General features: G+C 40.8%; 1 long non-coding RNA gene across 2 annotated transcripts in view; it reads right to left on the reverse strand.

Annotated features, from left to right (window-relative positions):
• Nucleotides 1-938: 938 nt before the first annotated feature.
• Nucleotides 939-25,453, reverse strand: part of LOC308609621 — a 62,561-nt gene continuing 38,046 nt past the window's right edge. For both annotated transcript variants that reach the window (XR_014014325.1, XR_014014326.1), the window contains 3 exons: nucleotides 7,237-7,350; nucleotides 2,132-2,266; nucleotides 939-2,043 (listed from right to left, as the gene is read on the reverse strand). This is a non-coding gene — a long non-coding RNA (uncharacterized lncRNA). The remainder of the gene's footprint in view (nucleotides 2,044-2,131; nucleotides 2,267-7,236; nucleotides 7,351-25,453) is intronic.

Here is a 25,453-nt window from a genome sequence, read left to right on the forward strand (position 1 = left end):
TGGGGATGGAGAGAGCCTTTCCAGGCTTGAGCCGCCCGAGGGAGTCTGGGTACTGGACCTAAGTGTCAGGCGCTGGGACTGTGCAGGGGACAAAGCTGCAGATGGCATAGCTACTTTTTTTTTTCTTTTTATAAATTTATTTATTTTATTTATTTATTTTTGGCTGCGTTGGGTCTTCGTTGCGGTGAGTGGGCTTCTCATTGCGGTGGCTTCTCCTGTTGCAGAGCACGGGCTCTAGGCATGTAGGCTTCAGCAGTTGTGTCATGCGGGCTCAGTAGTTGTGGCTCACTGGCTCTAGAGCACAGGCTCAGTAATTGTGGCTCACGGGCTCAGTTGCTCTGTGGCATGTGGGACCCTCCCGGACCAGGGATCGAACCCATGTCCCCTGCATTGGCAGGCGGACTCTCAACCACTGCGCCACCAGGGAAGCCCTGGCATAGCTTCTTGAAAAGCAGATGCAAAGCAGTATCTGGGTTCTCACCTCCTTTCTCCTTCCCGTGCCCTATCTCAGCCTCCTGTTGGTGACAATAAGATGCCAGCTGGCAGGAGAGCCTGGCACCTGCAGACAGAGCAAGCTGAGGGTGAGGATGGCTCTGAGCAAAGGGGCAAATGACCAGCGTGTGTGCGTACACACACACTCACACGGCTTACACATTTTAAATTCTATCCAGCCTCAGAAAAGAAGGAACTTCTGCCATATGTGACAACATGAATGATGCTGGAAGACATGATGCCCAGTGAAATAAGCTGATAAGAGAAGCACACGTACCGCACGATCTCCTTTATACGTGGACTCTGAAAGGGTCACCCACAGAAGCAGAGAGTCCAGTAGTGGTTGCCCATGTCTGGGGGCTGCGGGCATGAGGTCAAAGGGTGCAAAGCTTCAGTTAACGCTGGATGAATACATCCCACAGATCTTGGGTACAGCACACGCCTCTAGTTCACAAGATGGTGGTGTGCACATCAGCATTTCTTACAAATGTACATCTCATGGGGAGTGTTCTTACCACAAAACTAAACCAAAGGGACACAAGGAAACTTGGCGATGTGTTAGTTGTGTCTGTTACCTGGATGGTGGCGATGGTATCACAGGCGTCTATGTACAAACTCATTGAATTGTACACATTACATGTGTGCAGTTCTTTGTATAGCAATGATACCTCAATAATGCTGTTACAAAGGGTTACATTTAGAAGGTGGTAGACTAAATGGCAATTGTTTCAGTGCAATTAGATTATGGGTCAAATCTTAATTTCGTTCTGTTGACTTTTAAAGATTGACTTGATTAGAATCCTTGGTGCTTGATACAGCAACCTGATGAAAACAAACACAGATGGTAGAATGAATAACAAATTCTCAACTGACAGGTGCAAAGAGAAAAAAAAAACATGCTAAATATTTAAAAGTAGAAACACAAGAATTAAGCATTCCATTCGCGTTCAACTAAAGTGCAGTACCCCAGATCTGGAGAACTGAGGTTTTTTCATCCGTTGAAAGATCAAGGGAGAGATGATGAAATCCCAAGCTTAGTCAATGAAGAGTTTCCAATACAAAAGTCCCATACACTTGAGATTATAAAGGGTTTCACTGTGTGGGGAGGGTGAATTGGAAATGTATCATCTCCCCAAAGATAGCAAGGTAAGTTGTTTATCTATAATCTCGGCCCCAAATAGTGGAGAAGATGATGTACCCTAGAAAACTCTGAATGACCAGGCAGTGCATGGTTAGCCAGAATAGATACTTGCACTGTGATTCTAGAACTTTGAGATATAAATTACTGTAAAGCGATCCCCCAGTTGGTGTGTTCCCCCATACCTGGCAGGTACAAACACATGTCTTCTCTGGTAGAATCTCCATTCATGACTGACATCGACACAATCCCACAAAAACAATTGCAAGACAGATGGTTGACGCACTTGCCCAAAGTCATAAAGCACTTGCAGAGAAGAAAGCACCATGAACAAGAGCCTGTAGGCACAGGGGTCCAGTGCACAAGCCTCCAGGGATTGGAATTATCTTACACCGGTTTTTGAAATACCTGTACTGTGCAAAGACAAGAATCACATTGATTTTTGGATTCACTCCTCATCTCCCCATGTGATTAATCAATACTTAATCCCTGTTTCCTTACCATAGTCTTTATTACTAGAACCTTTTATGACACCTGGCACACAGTAGGGCAACGTCTGATCTCGTTCCTCCTCAGAAGGTAGTTTTCTGTTCTTGGCCTGTTGGTCTTCTATAGAAGCTTCAGGATCCACCTCAACTAGTAAAGGAAGAAACACGTAGATTTGGGTATTTTTAATAACACAAGGACATGTACACAGTGTCTAGGAAGGAGCCAGTATTCCCTGTTTGAGACACCTTTCCCTTTGAGCTTCACAAAGAAAACAGTGGGGAATTTGATTGCACCCATGTGGAGCTTATAAAGATGTTAATGACAGAGGGTCTTCTAACACATGCCAATTGTGTATTTATTGGCACATTTAATTTTTTCAATATTGTACAGTACAATGTCTTATTTTTCTTAAATTATTTTGTCATGTGTTAGCTATGTTTTATACACATATATAAAATATATATGCATATGTTCATATATACACATATGCACATACGGGTATACCCACACATATACACTGTGTGTGAAGTTATGTATATTGATTCATAAGTATATATCATATATAAGGTCTATATTTGATACTAAAGTATGTCTTTTCAAAAATTAATACAAACTGTCTTTTTAAAATTACACATTGTAATTCTTTGTTGCTAGTATAGAAGCTCTTTATTTTGTAAGATTCATTGCTTCTAACGGAATAAAAACTGTGTTGGCAAATAAAAACCTACCTCCAAAATCCCTGGAAAATTGACGAGAAATCAGGGGGCAGGGAAGTTGGCCATAGGCGTCTAAAAAAATACTTTGCCCTGATGTGGGCAATGAATACAAAATGAAATGCTTGGTCACAGTGTTGCCAGGAAATTAATAGTTGGATTGTAGTCATTTAAGTGGAAAAGGAAAAGTGAAGACAGAATTGAGTTCTGTGAAAAAGCATGAAGGTTGAGCTTGGAAGCCATCCAGAAATATTTTGCTTTCCCAGTAAACTTGTATTACATTCTAAGTTCATCTTTAGCTGGGCCACACGTGATTGAATACAATGCCACCAAAAACTAAGTTCATTTTTTATTCCCACTTAATTCAGTAATTTAGATTAGCAGAGTTAAAACTGTGTTATTCTGAGGACTGTTTTTATTAATGCCCTAAAGATCACTTAATTGGCTTATTCCTTGTCGTGAGTACATAACCGACAAATAGAAACCGTGACATTACAGTGCAGTGGAAAAAGAGTGAATCTTTGGTTGGGAATGAAAATAAAAATATAAGCATTTTAATTTCATGGATATTAGTTCTGTAAGGGCAAATACTCCTGTGCAGCATGTGGAATCCACATTCTGAGTAGCTAATTTGGAAAATCACTTAGTCCTGTATTTCATGGAAAAAAATATATATATTCATATATATATATATGAATATATAGATATGAAACAGTTGGCCATTCGCTGTCATTCTGTTTGTGTAGAATTTAGCTGAGACTTTATTTCTAAGGAAGAAGTATTTTGTTTTATTCTTAACTTTCCTAAATCATCTATAGGAGCTTTTTTTTTTTTTTTTTTTTTTTTGCGGTACGCGGGCCTCTCCCATTGTGGAGCACAGGCTCCGGACGCTCAGGCTCAGTGGCCATGGCTCACCAGGGAAGCCCAGAGCTTTCTCTTTAGTTCAATAGTTAGGTTCCTAATTCTTGACTTGGAAATATTTTCTTTTTAAAAACATACAGTGATATACACATTTTAAAATAATTTTATGTTATTAATATCCTGATGCTGACATCCTTCATTTCTTCAACTGACCTTGAAACATCTAAACACTTGTCGTATTTTGGCTAATTTGCACTGGAACTTTGTCTCAGGCTGAAAACTATGTTTTTTCTTTCCATCCTTCCTAGGTGATGGGTTAAAAGATATATAACCAGAAATATTTTCTAATAAAGGTAACATTGACAACTTATTACCATAAGCTATTTTTAAAATTAATTAATTTATTTATTTATGGCTGCGTTGGGTCTTCGTTGCTGTGTGGGCTTTCTCTAATTGCGGCGAGCGGGGGCTACTCTTCATTGCAGTGCGTGGGCTTCTCATTGCGGTGGCTTCTCTTGTTTCAGAGCATGGGCTCTAGGCGCGCGAACTTCAGTACTTATGGCGCGTGGGCTCAGTAGCTGTGGCTCGTGGGCTCTAGAGCACAGGCTCAGTAGTTGTGGCGCACGGGCTTAGTTGCTCTGCAGCATGTGGGATCTTTCCATCCCAGGGCTCGAACCCATGTCCCCTGCATTGGCAGGTGGATTCCTAACCACTGCACCACCAGGGAAGTCCCACCATAAACTATTTTACATTAAGAGTATAGGATTTCGATAGTAAACACGAAACTTTATTTTTTCTGTAATGTTTTCACTTAATAGTTATTCAAACTGATTAACTTAATGTAATTTACCAAATTATTATTTGTGTTTTTAAATTTTAAGAGTACATTCTCCTATGTTACCTGACTTCTTCAACACGACTGTCTCTGAGAAACATTTTCTCCCAGAAACCAATAAGATAAGAGCATCCTTAGATTTGTAAAAACCTGTCAATTCTAAAGCAAGAAAAGAGAAGAAGAAATGCTGTCATTGATAAATAACGTTCCCTTATATTCTGTCAATGTTTCCTTCAAAATCTTACCTGGAATCTTTCTAAGTTCTTAGGTGTGCCTGCAGAGCGTTAGAACTGCCTAATGGTTTGGCAATTAATTAGCGTTTCTTGTATAAGCTTGAGATTTCCGCCTTTGCCGTGATGTATGACCTTTCCACAAAGAGGCAATTCTTACTCCTGTTGATTTAATTACAGAGATGAACTTTAATTGCTGAAGGGTATTACTCCAGCCACGGGGTGCAAACATAGTTCCCTCTTATCCTTTATAATAAAAGGTCCTCTTAAGCATCAAGCCTGGCAGAATGCACTTGAGTTCCTGCTGTTTTCCCTGATACTATGCTAGAACTTTCTTCTCCTCCTTTTCCTCCTTCTTCTTCCTACTATTGCTTTTGTTGTTATTTAGAATGACATGCTTGTTAGATTTAGACTTACCACTTTAGGTTTTGTAGAGCTATTTAAATCTATTTGAAAAGATGAAAACCATAACAGGCAGTGGACTTGTGTTTTTTTTTCTTTAATTATAATTTGTATATTTTATTGCCTCTAATGTAATCATTAATTTTAATGACCAATCCTATTTTACAAACAACTGAACAACTAAACCATGAGACAGTCTCTTTTATCACATATTATTTGAGGTCTGAAAGACCTTTTTTCAACTTAATTAAATATGTAGTTACCATATAAGACTCTTGCATATACTTTAAAAAGGCAATATAAGCAAATTAAGTTGGTTAAGGTTTTCCTAAACCTCTGACCTTCAAAGGACCAATTTCTGAAAATCTTTTTAACTGATGGGCTTCATGTCCATACTTTTAAACAGTGTCATCCTGAATGCCATCTAGACCACTGTGATAAAGCATTTCTTTCTTCCTTTTTTTTTTAACATCTTTTCTGGAGTATAATTGCTTTACAATGGTGTGTTAGTTTCTGCTGTATAACAAAGTGAATCAGCTGTACATATACATATATCCCCATATCCCCTCCCTCTTGCATCTCCCTCCCACCCTCCCTATCCCACAAAGCACAAAGCTGATCTCCCTGTGCTATGTGGCTGCTTCCCACTATCTATCTATCTATTTTACATTTGGTAATGTGCATATGTCCATGCCACTCTCTCACTTCGTCCCAGCTTACCTTTCCACCTCCCCAAGTCCTCACAGGCAGTGGACTTTGATCTATGTAATATTAAATGCAAAATGTACTTCAGTGTTTTTGCCCTTTTGATTAACACTTGCTTTGTCTCTTGGAGCCAATTAAGCTATTTTTGTGTCATTTACATTATTTTCCTATCAAAGAGAAAAGACATCTAGAAAAAAGAGGGCAGATAATGGCTATCCTGAAAGATAAATCAGAAATAGCCAGCTTTCAACAAATCAGTCCTTTAATACTGTTGATCTTACTGGTGGCCTTTGGACATTTTGAATACATATAGTTGAGTCACTGTGACTTCAGAATGAGTGTAATTATTTCAAATGCATGTGTTTACAGTTGGAGCATCATAACCAATGTTCTAGCATGAGATTCACAGCCCTCACTTATGTGTAGTAATAATGTAAGAGACCACAGAATTTACAGAACAGCAAAAGTTATTATTATTATTATTATTTTGGCCATGCCGCACGGCATGTGGGATCTTAGTTCCCTGACTAGGGATCGCATCCACGACCCTTGCAGTGTAAGCACAGAGCCTTAACTGCTGGACCGCCAGGGAAGTCTCAGAACAGCAATATTATTTTGAATGTCACCCTCAGGGACTAAGGAATGCCTCTACCCTGAACTTGGACGTCACCCTCTTCAGTCTGCCAATCTCACTCTTGAGAACATTTGACTTCAACGAAACGAAACATTCTATCCAGTGTAGAAAGAAGGGGACAAGGAAATATCGTGCCTCCCATCCAGGGGCAGCTGGCTCTTCTCTCTTGATTTTGGAAATGTGTTTCATTCTAAATCCTCATTATATGAAAGTCAGATAAGAGCTTGGTTCCATGTTCCTGGGAGTTTCTCTTTTCAGGTCTGTTCTGTACAATCATGGCACTTCTGCACTCCGTTTAGTCAATTTGGAGATTATTTATGTGTGTGTGTGTGTGTGTGTGTGAAAGAGAGAGGTTGCGGGGGAGGGAAGCTAGACCAAGCATTAATAGTCTGTTGAATTTATTGCCAAAATCATGTATTTTCACATTCAACAGAACTTCACCATTATTCACGTCACCACTTGAGACATCATCTGTGTGTGAAGGATTCTTCGCAATACACTCAGAAAATACAGAGAAGAGAGGAGTTGAAAGATCCTGCATACATTTGACTCTTAGATGCAAAAGTGCTGGGTTGTCTGTATGTCAAAGCTGTAGAGAGATTTTTGCAAAGACGATATTTCTAAAAATGGGGAGTCGTTGCTAGGCAGGCCCTGTTCGAGACGGGCAGGAACCAAGTAATACATATTCGGACAAAGCTTTCCAATAACAAGCTGAAGTGTAGACTTGATATGCTTACCTCTTGGTGCTCAGGCTGTTGGATAACTTTATAAGTAGAATAAGATTGTAAGTATAAATCATGGGGGAGATGTTACCCCACATTCGCATATTGGACCCAAGATATGATGGATATCTGTAAGGGACAAAGAAAGGATTCACAAGAGGTGGGTTGGAGCATAGGGGTAGACACACATTAAGTTCAAGATTCAGGGTAAGTCTCCTGCTGTTTATTTCATTCCTTAGCCCTTAAGAAGTTTACCAAGAAAATATCAGGTACTTGAGCTAAAGACACACCAATGAGCTCTTGTAGTGAAGAATAGTTTCCATAACATAATTACATCTTCCGTACTCAATTTCATTGTCTAGTATGTGCTTTCTTTCTTTTTGTAAAGTCAGTTGTAGATTATGTTTAACCTGTACTCTGCTGCTTGGAAATAATTAAAAGCGAGGTTCCCAGGGAGAATTTCCTTGAGTCAGGTGCCCAGTTTACAAATCACATCCAGCCATATGCAAAAAGAACACAACATCATGACTAAGTGCCTTGTGTCCAGAAACGTCAGGTGGGTTTAACACGTGAAAATGAATCCATGTTTGTCTCTGTAATTCCGTTACCAGAATGAAGATGAGAAACCATATCATCAACTTAGGAGATGCAGAAAACATACTGGAAAAAAAAAAAAAAAACTCAACAAAACTCACCAGGAGAATGAATAAGCAAATTGCAGTGTATTCATACCATGGGATATTACGCACTGGGGGAAAAAAAAAAAGAAAAATCAAATACTGATGTGTGAATAGTATGGGTGGCTCTTATTGACATTAGGTTGACTGAAAGAAATCAGATACAGATCAGTGCACATTTGTGTGTTGAACTTAGGTTTGTATGAAGTTCAACACCAAGCAGAAAAAACAAACTGTGGTAATACAGCACAGAGCCATGGTCTTCAATCCTGGAAGAAACGTGGGAGCATTTTTTCTAGTGATAAAAATACTCTCCATCTTAAGGTGGCCAATTCATGGAATTATCAAAATATCTAAGCACATGTTTCCCATCTGTGCATTTCACAGTGTGCAATTTTTTTTTTTGTGGTACGCGTGCCTCTCACTGTTGTGGCCTCTCCCGTTGGGGAGCACAGGCTCCAGTCGCACAGGCTCAGTGGCCATGGCTCATGGGCCCAGCCGCTCCGCGGCACGTGGGATCTTCCTGGACCGGGGCACGAACCCGTGTCCCCTGCATCGGCAGGCGGACTCTCAACCACTGCGCCACTAGGGAAGCCCCACAGTGTGCAATTTGTATCTCAATAAATTGTGACACAAGCAAATGCAACTCACAATTATGGGCACAGTAGACATTAGGGGGAAAAATGGAAGGGAAACCAGTAGCTATATCCCGAAGCTGTGCTCCTTAAGCAAAGCTCTTTGACATCCTATCTTTGTGCCTGTAAACTATCAACGCCCACACAGGGTGCTTCATCAATGCCAGCGGGAACCATTTAATTAGTTGGCCCTGCCGGATACACATCCTTTAGCAAATGAATCCCCTGTGGGACTGAAGGTTCTGTGCACTGAAGTTAGTTGTCACACAGACTTCTCATGCATCATGAGAAGCAGTATTGGAAAGGCCCAGGAGGACTCAGGATACTATCCTACTTCATGGTGACAACTCCCCGTTGACGGGGAAGGTCACCTCTTCTGAATAGAGCTGTGACATTGGAATGATGCCACCAAGCCCAACCTTCTGGGGGTCTTTTCTCCCTGCGTTGCCACAATCAAGTATTCACAGCTCCCTTGTTCGAACAGTCATTCCCACATCAACATATAAGAAAGACTGGCAAACATGAGACAGTTCCTCTCATGGACGTTTGGCTGTCCATCTGAGTGAATGCTTCGATGTATAAGCTCCACTACAGAATCTAATAATATGCTCAAAAATGTCATTTACGCTGCCACTTGGATGGACAGGGAAAATGACATTTATTTAGTCTGGAATCATCTGTCCTTCAAATCCCAACCTGCTAGTTAATAGAAAAAAAAAAAAATCAACTACCTCTTTGACACAGTTTAACATCTTAGTTCCACTATATAATTTGAATCATTTTTCTTATTATTAGATAGAATGTCTTGGAAAGAAATCTCAAGACTCTCAGCCTTCTAGCCTCTGCTTCTCCCCCAAAGATGTGGAGGAGGGACATCTTTGGAATCCTGGATGCAGGGGAGAGAGGGTCCGCTGGGCGCCATGTTGGGCCCTTCTGGTCATTGGTGTTACCCTTCGTCCATCTGGGAACGACTTGCTCTGCTACCCTCCTTAATTTGTGATTCTAGCTGGTGCTGTTTATTGTCTTTTCTGTCTGGTGCACCTTGGCCGTGGGTACCATTATGGTGGCCAACTCCAAGGGTCTCTCTTCCATTCATCTGATCTAGCAGCCCTCCTTTGCCTCTGTTCTGGAGTCCTGTGACCCTGCTTGGTCCTAGTGTGCTGGAAGATTCCTGGGCACCCCAGATGATACAGGAGATAGCCTGAGGGCAGGGCTGCCTGTCTGTTGAGGACTTTCTTCTTTCAGCCAGGAGTGCCTGGTTGAAATCTATGGCTTTCCCCTGCTTGCTCATCTCTCCACACCCTGCTGTAGATTAGAACACAGATGCTTGTTTTCCAGTTCACACGCAAGTTCTTCAGAACTGTTGGGTCTTCTTCAAAAGGATGGTGTGTGATCATTAAGGGATGATGAGACCACAGTCAGAAGGAAACCTTTCCCACCCTTCAGTTTCCCTCCAGGACTCATATCAATAAGCCCCTTCCAGGCAACTTGTATTTAGCTGAATAGGTACGGATGGCCCTGATTTACGTAACAAGGGAAGGAAAGGAAGAAATGAGAGTGTTGATGGGGTTCACGTTAGTTTAGGACTATTTGGAAATATATATATATAAGCCCAACTGATAAAAATGAGTGTTACTCCTATTGCCCTGTGGAGTCTACTTTTTCTACATTGCTTAAAGAGTCTGGGTTGTTTATGAAATGCAGAAAGGTGGATAAAATATATTGCATCTGAGCATTCACTAAGTTCTGTCGTGAATTTTGCTTAATTTTTGACTTTCTGTGAGCCTTGACTGGGTTACACGCAGCTACCATCGTCCTGGGTAAAGGACATGTGTTAGAAAACCTCTTAAGTTCTGTTCGAGTCCCTAAGGTTGACTCATCTCAATGTTTCATCTCCTCTAAGGGTAATGAGTGGGGGGAAGTGAGTATTATTTAGGGACTGCAATTGATTTCAAGTAAAGTTGAGATTAGTTTACCTTTTTCTTTTCCTTTTGATTTTAGGCACATATTTTGCAACCACGATTTAATTTATTTTTGTTTTTCATACATTTTCCGTAACATCTTAACGGAAAAACCCAAACAAGCTTTTTTGGCCAACCCAATAAAATGGGCACCTAAAAAGGTGGTTGTCTTTTTTTTTGTTTGTATTTTGACTGTTAGGCTCTACGTGAACACACACATTCATAGTAACGTATTTTGAGACTTTTTTTTTTTAATGTCTTCTACTTATTTATTTTTGGCTGTGCTGGGTCTTTGTTGCTGCACGCAGGCTTTCTCTAGTTAAGGTGAGCGGGGGCTACTCTTCGTTGCGGTGTACGGGCTTCTCATTGCGGTGGCTTCTCTTGTTGCAGAGCACGGGCTCTAGGCGCATGGGCTTCAGTAGTTGTGGCTCGTGGGCTTCAGTAGTTGTGGCACACGAGCTCAGTAGTTGTGGCTCGCTGGCTCCAGCACACAGGCTCAGTAGTTGTGGCACATGGGCTTAGTTGCTCCGTGGCACATGGGATCTTCCCGGGCCAGGGCTCGAACCCGTGTCCCCAGCATTGGCAGGCAGATCCTTAACCACTGCGCCACCAGGGAAGTCTGAGACATTTCTGAAAAATACTTGTTTTCTATTTTTTACAATCATAACCTGTTGACAGGCTTTCAGTTTTGGAAGCAGATCTTAAAGTTTCTGTGAACAGAATACAGATGAATTGTCAGGGATTCCCAAGGACATACCTTGCTAGTGTATATTTTTTCTTTAAGGGGGAAAAAGAGAAAAAGAACAAGTCAGCATTAATCAGACTACATTTTCAGAACTTTAACTAGTTCCCATATACATGTCTCTTTTATTTTTCTTTTAAAATGTAATCAAAAAATGATCTCTATTAAAATATGTTGATTTGATTTTGGTTAACTTTTAGAATAAATTTTCTTTTCTTTGCTTTGCTTGACATGTATTATTGACCTTGATGAAGTCTAAACTAGAAAGTAATTTTCAAAGATCAAAACATGAAATAATTTTTTAAAACCTGTATTTTTAGATCAGAAATTGTGACTTCAAATAAGATAACAAGAATATTTCAATCAAAATTATAACTTAACTAAATATTGGTGAAGATCAGTAGTTTTGCTCCAAGTAGAGATATTTATTCTATTTAGGAAAAATATTTTTGTTAGAATATTACAAAAAGAAATAGATTACTGTGTTCTTAATTACACTGATATTTACCCTATATATTCCAAGTTTTCCACTTAGTAAGAGTATCATTTAATTAATCAGAAAAGAAATACAGCTTGTATTCTTCTTTGTTTTGAGAAAATGATAAACTGTTACATATATTCATATGTATACAAATGTACATACACACAGGTATTTTTAAATAATTCAGCTTCATCTATCTGTAAGTAGAAGTGGCAACATTTATAGCATTGTAATTATAAAGTGATTATTACATCTTTCCTTTATTACATGCTTATATGAAATTATTCTTACCAACTTTTGCACTTGCTATGGAATTCTGTTTGTTATAAAGAATATGTGTCCAGGGCTTCCCTGGTGGCGCAGTGGTTGAGAATCTGCCTGCTAATGCAGGGGACACGGGTTCGAGCCCTGGTCTGGGAAGATCCCACATGCCGTGGCGCAACTAGGCCCGTGAGCCACAACTACTGAGCCTGCGCGTCTGGAGCCTGTGCTCCAGAACAAGAGAGGCCGCGATAGTGAGAGGCCCGCGCACCGCGATGAAGAGTGGCCCTCACTCGCCACAACTAGAGAAAGCCCTCGCACAGAAACGAAGACCCAACAGAGCCTAAATTAAATAAATAAATAAATAAATGAATGAATAAATAAATAAAAAGCCAAGCATTTGAAGCCCTTAAAAAAAAAAAGAAAAAAAAAGAATATGTGTCCATATCCCTTTAAAGGAAAGACACAAGTCCATAGAAAAACAGCCATTCCTTTACATCAATTTTTTAAAATTAATTAATTAATTAATTAATTAATTTTGGCTGCATTGTGTCTTCATTGCTGTGTGCAGGCTTTCTCTAATTGCGGTGAGCAGGGGCTACTCTTTGTTGCAGTGCACGGGCTTCTCATTGCGGTGGCTTCTCTTGTTGTGGAGCACGGGCTCTAGGCATGTGGGCTTCAGTAGCGGTGGCACATGGGCTCAGTAGTTGTGGCTCACAGGCTCTACAGCACAGGCTCAGTAGTTGTGGCGCAAGGGTTTAGTTGCTCCACAGCATGTGGGATTTTCCCGGACCAGGGCTCAAACCCGTGTCCCCTGCATTGGCAGGCGGATTCTTAACCACTACGCCACCAGGGAAGTCCCCTAAATTTTTTAATAGATTAAAAAAAATACTAATTCTACACAAATTGTCTCATAAGCTGAAAGAAAAAGGAGCATTTTAAATCTCATTCTATAAGGCTAAACATACCCTAATACCAAAAACAGACCAATGTAGTATAATTAGGGGGAAAAAAAAAACTATAGAAAAATATCTCTCCTAATCATAATTGCAAAATTCTTTAAAAAATATTGTCCAAATGAACCCATACTATATATATGCAAACACTGTGTATTATATGTATGTAGTACTATATGTATGTAATATAATATTTCAACATGATGAAGCGTATCTAAGGACCTAAAGTTAGTATCGTACTTCATTGTAAAGACTAAATTTTCCCTGATAAGGTAGGGCCATAAAGTTGTTTTTCTTAGTGTTTCTTTATTTTGCTTTTTTTTTTTTTTTTTTTGTGGTACGCGGGGCTCTCACTGTTGTGGCCTCTCCCGTTGCGGAGCACAGGCTCTGGACGCATAGGCCCAACGGCCATGGCTCACGGGCCCAGCCGCTCCGTGGCAAGTGGGATCTTCCCGGACTGGGGCACGAACCCGCGCCCCCTGCATCGGCAGGCGGACCCCCAACCACTGCGCCACCAGGGAAGCCCTTTATTTTGTTTTTAACATCTCCAGTAATTGTAGTGATATTGCCATTCTGTTTCTAATATCAGCATAGTGAGTCTTCTGTCGTAATTACTGTTGCCAGAAGTTTAACAATTTTACTGTTATTTTCAGAGAACCAGCTTTTGGTTTCATTTGTTTTGTGTATTGTTTCTGTTTTCTATTTCATTGACTTCCACTTTGATCTTTATTAGTTTTCCCCTGCTTACTTTGTTCCTTTATTTCGTCTTTTCATGTTGGAAGCTGAGGGCACTGATTTGAGATTTTTCTTCTTTTCAAATCCAGGAATTTGGTGCTTCCCTCTAGTAACTGCTGTCTGTGCATCTCACGCATTTGTGTATGGTGTGCTTTTAAAGGCACTCAGTTCAAAACAAATTATCTATTTCCTTTTCGATTGTTTTCTTTGACTCATAGGAGTGTGTTATTCATTTTCAAGTGGTTTGGGATTTTCCAGATGGCTTTCTGTTCATGATTTCAAAATTGATTCTACTGTGGTCCGAGAACGTCCTATTTATGACTTAAAATACTTTGGGCCCAGGATACAGTCAACGTTGGCAAATGCTGAGTTCCCCAGAACAAACTCTACATCCTGCTCTTGTTGGGTGACTCTTCTCTAAAGGTAGATTAGGTCTATTTGGTGGAGTCTGTGCTTTCTGCCCTTTTGTTTGTTTAAATATTTCCTCATCTGTCCACTTGTTCTATCAATTATTGATGGCAGGGGATTAAAACTTCTACTATGTTTATGGATTTGTCTATCTCTCCCTGTAGTTCTTTAAGCTTTTCCTTCAAGTATTGTGAAGCCCTGTAATTAAGTGTATACATTTTGAGGATTGTTATACGCTATTGAGGAAAGGACCTGTATGTCATTATGAAATGACCTTCTTTATTCAGGATAATTGTCTATGGCATAAATCTTACTTTGATATTGATTTATCCATTATATATTTCTTTTGTTAGCATGATCAGGGTTTATGTATTTCCTTCGACTTTTAACCTATTAATGCTTTCATATTTCCCATGGGTTTCTTTAGGAAGTATATAATTGACTCTTAATTTTTTATGCAATATGACAATATCTGCCCTTTAGTTGGAAGCCTTGAGCTTATATACATTCAGTGTGATCATTTATAGGGTTAAATGTAAACCTTCCTTCTTGAAGCGATGTGTACGACTTACATGTACAAGAAAAGATCACACACAATATCATGGCATTTCTGTCCTTCCAGCCTTCGATTATTGTTACCGTAAATTTTACTTCTGCACGTTATAAATACCACAATACATTGCTGTTACCGTTGCTTTTAAACATTCTAAGAATCTTTATTTTTACACAGTTGTCACTGTCACTGCTCTCTCTTCCTTTGTAGAGACTGAAATTCCATAGTCTGTTGTCTCCCTTGACTTGAGCAATGTCTTTAGGTTTTCTTCTCTAACAAGTCCAATGCTGATGATTGTCTTCAGCTTTTGTTAAGTCTGATAAAGCCTTTAGTTCACCCTCCCTTCTTTTATTTCAACTATTGTATTTTTCATTTCTGTAATTTACATCTGGTTCTTTTTAAATACCTTCTGATTTTTGCTTAGATTATATATATATATATATATTTTTTAATTTGTTGGTAGAATATAATTGCTTGCTGAAGAATTTTTATGTTTGGTGCTTTAAAATTCTTGCCTGATGATTCCCTCTCAGTGTTGGTGTCTGATGATCGTCTTTCTCTCCTTCCAGCTGTGGTTTCCAGGTTATTGCTGTAGCAAGTGACTGTTACATTGCCTCCTGGACATTTTGGTGTCGTGGTAGAAGATTTAAATGGGATTCAGAGGCTCCTGCTTTCACAGGTAATCATTGCTGCTTACACCTTAGCATACGGATCCTGGCTTACTTTCCTGATCTGTAAATCCGGCCTTTGTTTGTGCTGCTACCCAACGGTTTCCCTGAAAAACTCTGGATAGTATGTTACACCGTCCCCTGGTTCCCCATCATGCTTTATTTAAAACCAATACCAGTGTCCTGCTTGTAACACGTTTAAACCAGAAAAGTAAAAGTCCTCCTTCTATCTCAGCTTCATAATCTGCTCTCTCATCTCTTCCCACTGTACCTGTTGCCCTGCAACTTACTTTCCCCTTAACACAGTACCTTGGAGGACATTTCCCATCTGCACCTGTATGTTTCTGCGCGTTGTCTAAGCAGCAGGCATAGGCCAGGCAGCTCTTTGACCATCCATGACACTTCAGCACTTGGGGTGGCGGGGGGTCATCTCCTCATGTTTGTAACTGCAACGCTGCGATGATTTTCTACTTCACAGCTCATTCTCAGCATAAGAAACTGAAGTGTGTGTAGAGATAGATTTACACATGTGGCCCACTTGGCCACTGGCCTTAAGACGCTACCCACTGTGTGAAGAGATGTCGTAACTAATAGTAGAAGAACTATCATACCTGATCATACAAAATGCGGCTGCATTGGTCAAAGCTCGACTTAGAGCACTGCATAACTGAGTAGGGAGCACTTCACTCGCCCCAGTGATCGATCGATCGATCCCTCCCTCCCTCCCTCCCTCCCTCCCTCCCTCTCTCTCTCTCTCTCTGTTTTCATGAACTTCCCAAGCTTCACCTTAGTTCTTCCACTGTGTTCCCTCTTGCAGACACCCCCTACCCACTCTCTTAGGTTGCTTCCATGTCCTGGTTATTGTAAATAGAGCTGCAATGAACACTGTGGTTCATGACTCTTTTTGAGTTATGGTTTTCTCAGGGTATATGCCCAGTAGTGGGATTGCTGGGTCCTATGGTAGTTCTATTTTTAGTTTTTTAAGGAACCTCCATACTGTTCTCCATAGTGGCTGTATCAGTTTACATTCCCACCAACAGTGCAAGAGGGTTCCCTTTTCTCCACACCCTCTCCAGCATTTATTGTTTGTAGATTTTTTGATGATGGCCATTCTGACTGGTGTGAGATGATATCTCATTGTAGTTTTGATTTGCATTTCTCTAATGATTAATGATGTTGAGCATTCTTTCATGTGTTTGTTGGCAATCTGTATATCTTCTTTGGAGAAATGTCTCTTTAGATCTTCTGCCTATTTTTGGATTGGGTTGTTTGTTTTTTTGTTATTGAGCTGCATGAGCTCCTTGTAAATCTTGAAGATTAATCCTTTGTCAGTTGCTTCATTTGCAAATATTTTCTCCCATTCTGAGGGTTGTCTTTTGGTCTTGTTTATGGTTTCCTTTGCTGTGCAAAAGCTCTTGAGTTTCATTAGGTCCCATTTGTTTCTTTTTGTTATTTCCATTTCTCTAGGACGTGGGTCAAAAAAGAACTATACTTTTTAAATGAAAACTTTGGAGAAAACATCTCATATATGGGCTGAGACAGGTACAGAACACAGGGAGTTTACGGATTATCATAAGGAATCTTGGTCAACGTTGACACTAGTTATATCGTAGAACTCCTACAAGACCAATTAACTGACTACTTTTTTTCCAGGTTTGCTCTGTATCACCCACGGAACCCTTGCCTTGGTAGAATGATCACATGTGAAGGAAAGATTGTTGACCCGATTCTCCAAACCATAACATTCCTACTTCCTTACTTACAAACCATTACATTCCTTACTTACATCCCTCTCTCATCTATATAAAATTTCAGGCAGTACATAGGTATCAACATCTTGGTCAGATCTCACTTCAGCTGGATAGAGAAAGAGCAACTTCTTACAGATATATCCTCGCTGTAGCTGGAAACAGGGGTTTATCACTTCTCACAATGCTACAAAAACTGCCATCAACAATTTTTTTTGATAATCTGAGTCTAATTATTTTCACTAGTCTGATAAATCCATTTTTTATATGATAAAAATGTCAAAGGGAAAGCAAAGTAGGGTGAAAGCATGTGTATGATATTCAAATCATGTCACTGCAACATTGTTGAAGTTTTTCCCTTTAGAAGTAATTACTTTGCAAAGAATGCCTCAAGGGCCCTGTATTTTTTCCTCAGAAAGCAAAACACAGGGCTTCCCTGGTGGCGCAGTGGTTGAGAGTCCGCCTGCCAATGCAGGGGACACAGGTTCGTGCCCCGGTCCGGGAAGATCCCACATGCCGTGAAGCGGCTGGGCCCGTGAGCCATGGCCGCTGAGCTTGCGCGTCCGGAGCCTGTGCTCCACAACGGGAGAGGCCACAGCAGTGAGAGGCCTGCGTACCAAAAAAAAAAAAAAAAAAAAAAAACCAACACAGATTTAATAAAAGGAGCCTGAAGACAGGCTTTTGGCACCATAATTAACTTTCAAATGGGTTGTTTGAATTTTTTGACTCATTAAACCCTATTTTGGATTCAATCTATTCTGTAATCAACACTTTACAGTTTTCTTTTTCGTGTGTGACATGTATTGAAACAGGGTTGTTGTTGTTTTTTTAATTCACACAGCATAAATAACACCATGATGTGTATTACAAATGTCGAGAATCTGGAAACTTGAGAATATGTCAGAGTGTAGAACTGACTCAAAGTGGATTGATGATTTCTTAGATGTGAAGAGGAAATAAGTAAAAGAAATACTGTTAATTTTGTTGGGGGGGAAATAACCAACAAGCTCATTCCAAGAGAGAGCCATGCCTGTGGTTTTTTGTTGTTGTTGTTGTTTTTATTGGAGTATAATTGCTTTACAATGGTGTGTTAGTTTCTGCTTTATAACAAAGTGAATCAGTTATACATATGTTCCCATATCTCTTCCCTCTTGCGTCTCCCTCCCTCCCACGCCCCCATCCCACCCCTCTAGGTGGTCACAAAGCACCGAGCTGATCTCCCTCTCCCTGTGCTATGTGGCTGCTTCCCACTAGCTATCTATTTTCATGCCTGTGTTTTTACCCAAGACAAAAAACTGGACTTAGTAGATCTTATTCTGTGAAAAAACACTGCAGTTACTGAAGTTGAAGTTTAACAGTTGCCCAGCATATATTTTTAGCATCTATTTTTCACCTTTTTTGTCTTACTGACTATGGTAATTGTCATTCTGTTTTATAAAATCACGGTTATAATGAAATGATTTGTATTCCTGGCTAACTTGCCAATAATTATAACAGGTACCTTTATATGCACTTCATGCAGTCAGAATCCACACTGTTCCCAGCCCGCAATCCATGGTTCCTACCTCCTGAATTTCATGTCTTTCTGTCACCTCCTCACCTGGTGTGTGGACTGAAACTAGGGCCCTGATTCCAACCAGAAGAAGAAAGGAAAGGCAGGTAGGGGAAACGTAGACAGGGTAGCTCGCACATGATTGCAGGTAACTGAGTAGGAGAGTTTTTCAAGCGTCAGATTTGCATGTTTGTTTTTCTGGAGTCTCATTGTTTTTTTTTGCCACCTTTGTAGAGGCAAGCTGCTATAACCCCGCATGTCAGGGAACTATGGAAGTGAGGGTGCATTTTCTTATGCAGTTTTCTCTCACGCAGTCTATGAATTGAACCATCTCATGTTGAAGGACCTTAAAATAGATGACACAGGAATGGGCAAAATTAATATGAAGACCTGGAAAAATTAAAGTCATAGTTTTAGGTTTAGCACACCTCTTTTTGTCATTTCAAATCAATAATTTAAAAAAGGAGTAAAGACATCAATTTAGGCTTTGAAAGAAACAACGCGTTTGATTTAATGGGTATATATATATTGGGTTGGCCCAAAAGTTCGTTTGGGTTTTCTGTAACATCTTACGGAAAAACCCAAACGGTCTTTTTGGCCAACCCAGTGGAAACCTATGCCTATCAGTTAGAAGATACACATCATTTCAAGTACACATAAAACAAATATTAGAGTGTAGAGGATATACTTGATTAGGACTTTCTGGGCAAAGTTTACTGGAACTTGTGTTCTGGGAGAAGATTTGGAAGTGAAGAGATGACGCATATACAGTGACCAGCGGGGAGAGATGTCCCTGCCTCAAGATATGTGTTCATATTTCAAAGGGGAGTTGTGGCAGGGTCTCCAAGACCACCCCTTGGTTGGATGATGCGCTAGGAAGATTCAGCATAGATAGTCTAACTCATAGCTATGATTTATCACAGCAAAAGGATACGAAGCAAAATCAGCAAAGGGAGAAGACGTTCCTGAAGTCCAGAGAACACCAGGTGCAAGTTTCCTAGAGTCCGCTCCCATTGCCCATGCTTCATTCCTCCAGTATCAAATTTTGAGAGCACACACATGACTTTGTCCAACAGGGAAGCTCATTAGAAATCAGTGCCTGAGGTTTTTGTTGGGGGCTGGTCACGTAAGCACCCTCTGCTTAGTATGTACCAAAATAGCAGACTCCCAGAAGGAAAGCTGGCTTTGAGCCCATGTTGTTGTACAAAGGATTTAGGCAAAGTGAACCACCTTTATCAGTTAAGGGATGGAGGGAACCCACCTGAAACTCAAGTTCCCAGGTAGCAGCCAAAGACCAGCCTTGCCTGTAGAACTTTCTAAGGCCGGCAGTCTCAGAATTGCCCTGTTTAACTCTTGTCTACACAGAGATAGAACATTGGGTTGTAAAAATTATCTCCAATCTCACTCAATGAGGTGTCTATTTATATTCTAATAGGTAAGAAACCGGGCACTTCTCCTTCTTTTCTAAAAGGTTTTTGTTTTTTGTTTTCTGTTTTTAATATACATTAAGGAGATTAGGTTCTTTCCCTCCCTGCTTCCTGCAATGATAAAACAATATACATAATAAGGGAAGGATGTAGAAGGTAGCCCGTGTCATGAAGTGCTCAGAGCTTCTTCATGGGGTTGAAGGAAGTCTTCCCATAGGGCTTGGTTATAGAATTATATCATTTATCCATCATTAACTCACCCATTCAGCAAAGACACCAAATCATCAGTAAGGAACAGAACACAGCACAGAACAGTGGGTACTGAATGCTGGATGTAAAGAAGACACTTTTTAAAGTTTTCGAATCCTGAAATTCCTAAGCACCTTCTTTTTTTCTTCTTTCTTAACATATGTATGTATTTAAAAATATTCACCACTGCATTTTGACTCACTCAAATCATTAAACATAATATTTGTTGGTAGTATTTTTTTTTTTGGAATTAAAATAAATTGTTTTCATTGGGGTATAGTTGCTAAGCACCTTTTGGGAAATTTTATATGGAAATGGTTTATACTGGGATTATGTGATTACATAAGATTATATATTCTTATGAATGCATGGTTACATATTCTTATGAATATGACTATATATTCTTATGAATATATGACTGAAATATTTTATATGGGATGTTTTATACAGAGATTATATGATTATATAAGATTATATAGGGACTTCCCTGTTGGCACACTGGTTAAGAATCCACCGCCAATGCAGGGGACACAGGTTCGAGCCCTGGTCTGGGAAGATCCCACGTGCCGCAGAGCAACTAAGCCCATGTGCCACGACTACTGAGCCTGCACTCTAGAGCCCATGAGCCACAACTACTGAGCCCGTGCGCCACAACAAGAGAAGCCACCGCAGTGAGAAGCCCACGCACCACAACAAAGAGTAGCCCCTGCTCACCGCACCTGGAGAAAGCCCGCGCGCAGCAACGAAGACCCAACACAGCCAAAAATAAATAAATGAATACAATCTTTTAAAAAGATTATATATTCTTAGGAGTATATGATTTCATATTCTTATGAACATATGACTTACGATTATATAAGAACAGATTATATGACTAATATCAGGAATTCATGAATATTCATTAGAACTTCAGGACGATTGTATCCCATGGTAATGCCAGTGTTTATTGTATACTTACTACCTTCCACCCACCATGCTAAGTCCTTCACTGATAGAGCCTGTAATTCTCAAAGCAACCTGTGAAAGAGTTGCTCTTGGGATAAATCGGAATTTCCCGTTAAGGAGGCGTTGCAGAATGAAGGACAGGTCCGGCCCCCGTGGAGAATGAGCATCGGGGGTAGGATTGGAGCATGGACCTTGTCCCTGCAAAAGGATGTGCACACAGAGCGTGAAAGCAGATTTCCAAGACGGGCAAGTGATTCCACATCTGAGTGACATAAATGAACCAGGGATGGTTGCGTTCAGCCAGACATGGTGTCTTGACGTGTTTGCTTGGAATAATGAGTGTGCTGAGGTCCTGATGCCCAGATATCAAGAATGGCTCTTCTGTCAGGGCTACGGATATCACAAACTGGGCTAGAAACACGCCCAGGAGGAGGGTGGGACATCCAGACTCCTGGCCAGCATGTTGCTGGGGTCAGCACCCATGTATTCATACCCGTGATGAGTTAAATTTAGTTATAGTGTGATGCTCACTTCCAGTTGTATAAAACTTTCACACATTGTAGGCGTTCCCTACCACGTGTAAATCCAAGGCACGTTTTCAAAGGGACTTGTCAAATCTCATCCAAACCTCCATAACAGCAGCACCCATAGACCTCGAAACAAAATCAAGTTCAACAACAACAAAAAAAGCAAGACGTGTCAAACCCAGTGGGGAATTCAGCACTTCAATGAACTCATCCTTCAGGATGCTGTAAGATTGAAAGATTGGCTCAGGGTGAGGCCAAAAAATGCAGTTTCTCTTTGACATCCATGTTTCCCCCAAACATAGTCTGTTGATAAAACAGGATGAGGGTGAACGGGTATTAACCCCAGAACTTTGGATCCAGCTCTGAAGGAAACTGAATTCCATCTTGGCAGGGAGGATCGCTTTCCATGGCCTTAAGTGCTGCCAGCTTTATCCATCAGTACTGTGCCCTCCTCCACCCCGTCCCCTCTCCCTTCAGACACTGAGGAAAAGCAAAAGTTTCACGCTCAGAGGCTCAGACAAAGGCAGACTGTAAGAATGAAAAGGTGCGTGGCCCGTGTGGAATAGTTATCATCGCATTTCTATATTAATTACAGCTCCAATCAGGATAGCCATGGGAGTCCCATACATTCCTCCTTGAACTTGTGGCCCCTGGAGCACCCTAAACGATCTTGTGCCGAAGAGAAATGACTCTCCTTTGGCGTGGCAATCAATCAAGTGAATGGGACTTAGTCATTTCTATTAGTTATTTGGGGGAGGACTTCCATCTTGAAGTATGGAAATGAAGAAACCTGAAAACTGAATTAACTCAAAATGCTCACCCGAGGTGATCTTTTTTTTTTTTTTTTTTTTTGCGGTACGCGGGCCTCTCACTGCTGTGGCCTCTCCCGTTGCGGAGCACAGGCTCCGGACGCGCAGGCCCAGCGGCCATGGCTCACGGGCCCAGCCGCTCCGCGGCATATGGGATCCTCCCAGACCGGGGCACGAACCCGTATCCCCTGCATCGGCAGGCGGACTCTCAACCACTGCGCCACCAGGGAGGCCCCCGAGGTGATCTTTTAACATAGCCCCTTTGAAAATCATCTCCTCAAGAGACTAAATAAACATGTTGGAGCCTGAGAACTGCCACGTTGAGATTATTTCAAGTGTGAATCATCAGGTCATGTAAAGGAGAGTTTGATTCTTTTCCAGGTTTATCACAACTTATTGATACGGCTCATTCGGAATGTGATGGCTTGTCTTTGCATCATGATTTTCACAACATTCTAATGTACACGAACATGCACCATGAGATATCGCAATACATATTTACTCCTTAGAGTATGGTGAATTCACACACCAAATTCCTTACTCCAGTTTGTAATATGTATTTTACTCCTTGGAGTGTCATCCAATGATTTTAAGATGCCGAACTGGAAAATGTGACTATATTTGCAGTGGACGCATAGTTAAAGTATAGTGCAGTTGAATGTTTTGAAATTTTGATTCATAATTTAGGATAATATTTAACCATACATTTCATTAATGACTAGTTTTTATTAATATTTTGTTTAATATCTATGCTGTCTTCCATAATTGGTATCAAGCACTCTTTTGGATTTGAAGTAAAATATAGAATTCTTTACCAATGTTAGCTGTCAGTTACTTAATGTTTCATACCAGAAGTAAGTGTAGGGTGTACTAAATACCTTTATAACTAGGATTTGAGAGAGGAAAAAAAAATGTACTGTTTAGTGAATCCAGTGGGTTTGTTATTAGCATTGTGAAATACCAAGAATGTAGTATCAATTATAGCAATGATATTTCCCATGAAATCAATATTTTTCGATTTAACCCTGTGTTGAAGTATCTTTCAGGGAAACATCCTTTTTTGTTGTTGTTGTTTTTTAAGCATCCCCATTTTTCTGTTGAACCCAATATTGAAAGACAAATATTTCACATTTGTATATTGCATAGACTTTAGTTTTATAACACTGAATCATTTGAGTTGTAACATTTTGCTTTTAGACTTGGTGCTTTAGGATGGCTAATTGGCAAACAAGCAGTTGTAATAAAATTATAGATGTGTTACAAACACACTTTTTTTGTGTGTGTGTGGTACGCGGGCCTCTCACTGCTGTGGCCTCTCCCGTTGCGGAGCACAGGCTCTGGACGCGCAGGCTCAGCAGCCATGGCTCACGGGCCCAGCCACTCCGCGGCATGTGGGATCTTCCCAGACCGGGGCACGAACCCGTGTCCCCTGCATCGGCAGGCGGACTCTCAACCACTGCGCCACCAGGGAAGCCCTACAAACACACTTTTGATATGTGTGTTACAAAGTCTAGTTGCAATTACGACAAGACCCTGACCCTTACACATACCCTAAATAATGTATTTTTTAGGGCTCTTTTAGCAAAAGCTCTGGTTGCCTTAAGCTTCAGTACGTATGGCAGTTAGAGCCCCGTAACATAGACTCTTTCTTGCATTGATTTGGTAACAGAAAGTCACAGATTTGCCTCTGCTAATTAATTCAGGAACAAGTACAGCAATTCTGTGGTACATTTGGTGTCCCTTGAAACACCTATAAGGGACAAAAACACTGAAAAGCTACGGTGATGTTCTTGGATACAGATAACCTTAAAAATTAAAATTAATCATTAGTTCCCCTTATTAATAAAAACAAACACGCAAGTAGTTACACATGGGGTTGTATACACACACACACACACACATTAGGTACATAAACATCAAGGGTGAGGTATAGCCAACATTTTGTTATAAGAAGGGGTGTTTGGCTTCCCTGGTGGCGCAGTGGTTGAGAGTCCGCCTGCTGATGCAGGGGACACGGGTTCGTGCTCCGGTCTGGGAAGGTCCCACGTGCCACAGAGCGGCTGGGCCCGTGAGCCATGGCCGCTGAGCCTGCGCGTCCGGAGCCTGTGCTCCGCAACGGGAGAGGCCACAGCAGTGAGAGGCCCACGTACCGCCAAAAAAAAAAAGGGCGTTTAAGTAGAATGGATCCAAATCTATTCATTGTAGTAGACTTAAAGAAGTCCTTTTATACCAGTCTTTGCATGAATGTTGCTCAGAACTGAAATCCTCCTAACTTTAGGTAGATTCTTTTTAGTTGAGGAAGCTAATACCCTTTATTTTTCCACATTCGTATTTCTGATTTCCACAGCATCCTAGCTTGCACATCTTTTGTATAGGTGAACATCACTACTTGCGTTGATGTGTCACCATTTTGTTGTATCTGTAAAAATACTCAAGATAATACCTCTTTTTTTTTTTTTTTTTTCTTTTTGCGGTATGTGGGCCTCTCACTGTTGTGGCCTCTCCCGTTGCGGAGCACAGGCTCCGGACGCGCAGGCCCAGCGGCCATGGCTCACGGGCCCAGCTGCTCCGCGGCATATGGGATCCTCCCAGACCGGGGCACGAACCCGTATCCCCTGCATCGGCAGGCGGACTCTCAACCACTGCGCCACCAGGGAGGCCCAATACCTCTTTTTGTATCACTGTAAGTCTAGTTCCACTCTGTCACTACACAAAGATATTATGTAAGTATTGGCTGTATTCCCCACACTGTGCATTTCATGTCACGGTGATGCATTTATTTTGCAACTGGAAGTCTGTACTTTGTTCCTGATTTCTTTTTGCCCGTGCTACTCACAAGCTTTAAGAGTAAAAGCAACAACATCCTAATTAATCTGTCACAGGAGCTAAAGAGAAAAA

This window comes from Mesoplodon bidens (assembly GCF_964165515.1).
Source record: "Mesoplodon bidens genome assembly, chromosome: Y".
Taxonomy (NCBI): domain Eukaryota; kingdom Metazoa; phylum Chordata; class Mammalia; order Artiodactyla; family Ziphiidae; genus Mesoplodon; species Mesoplodon bidens.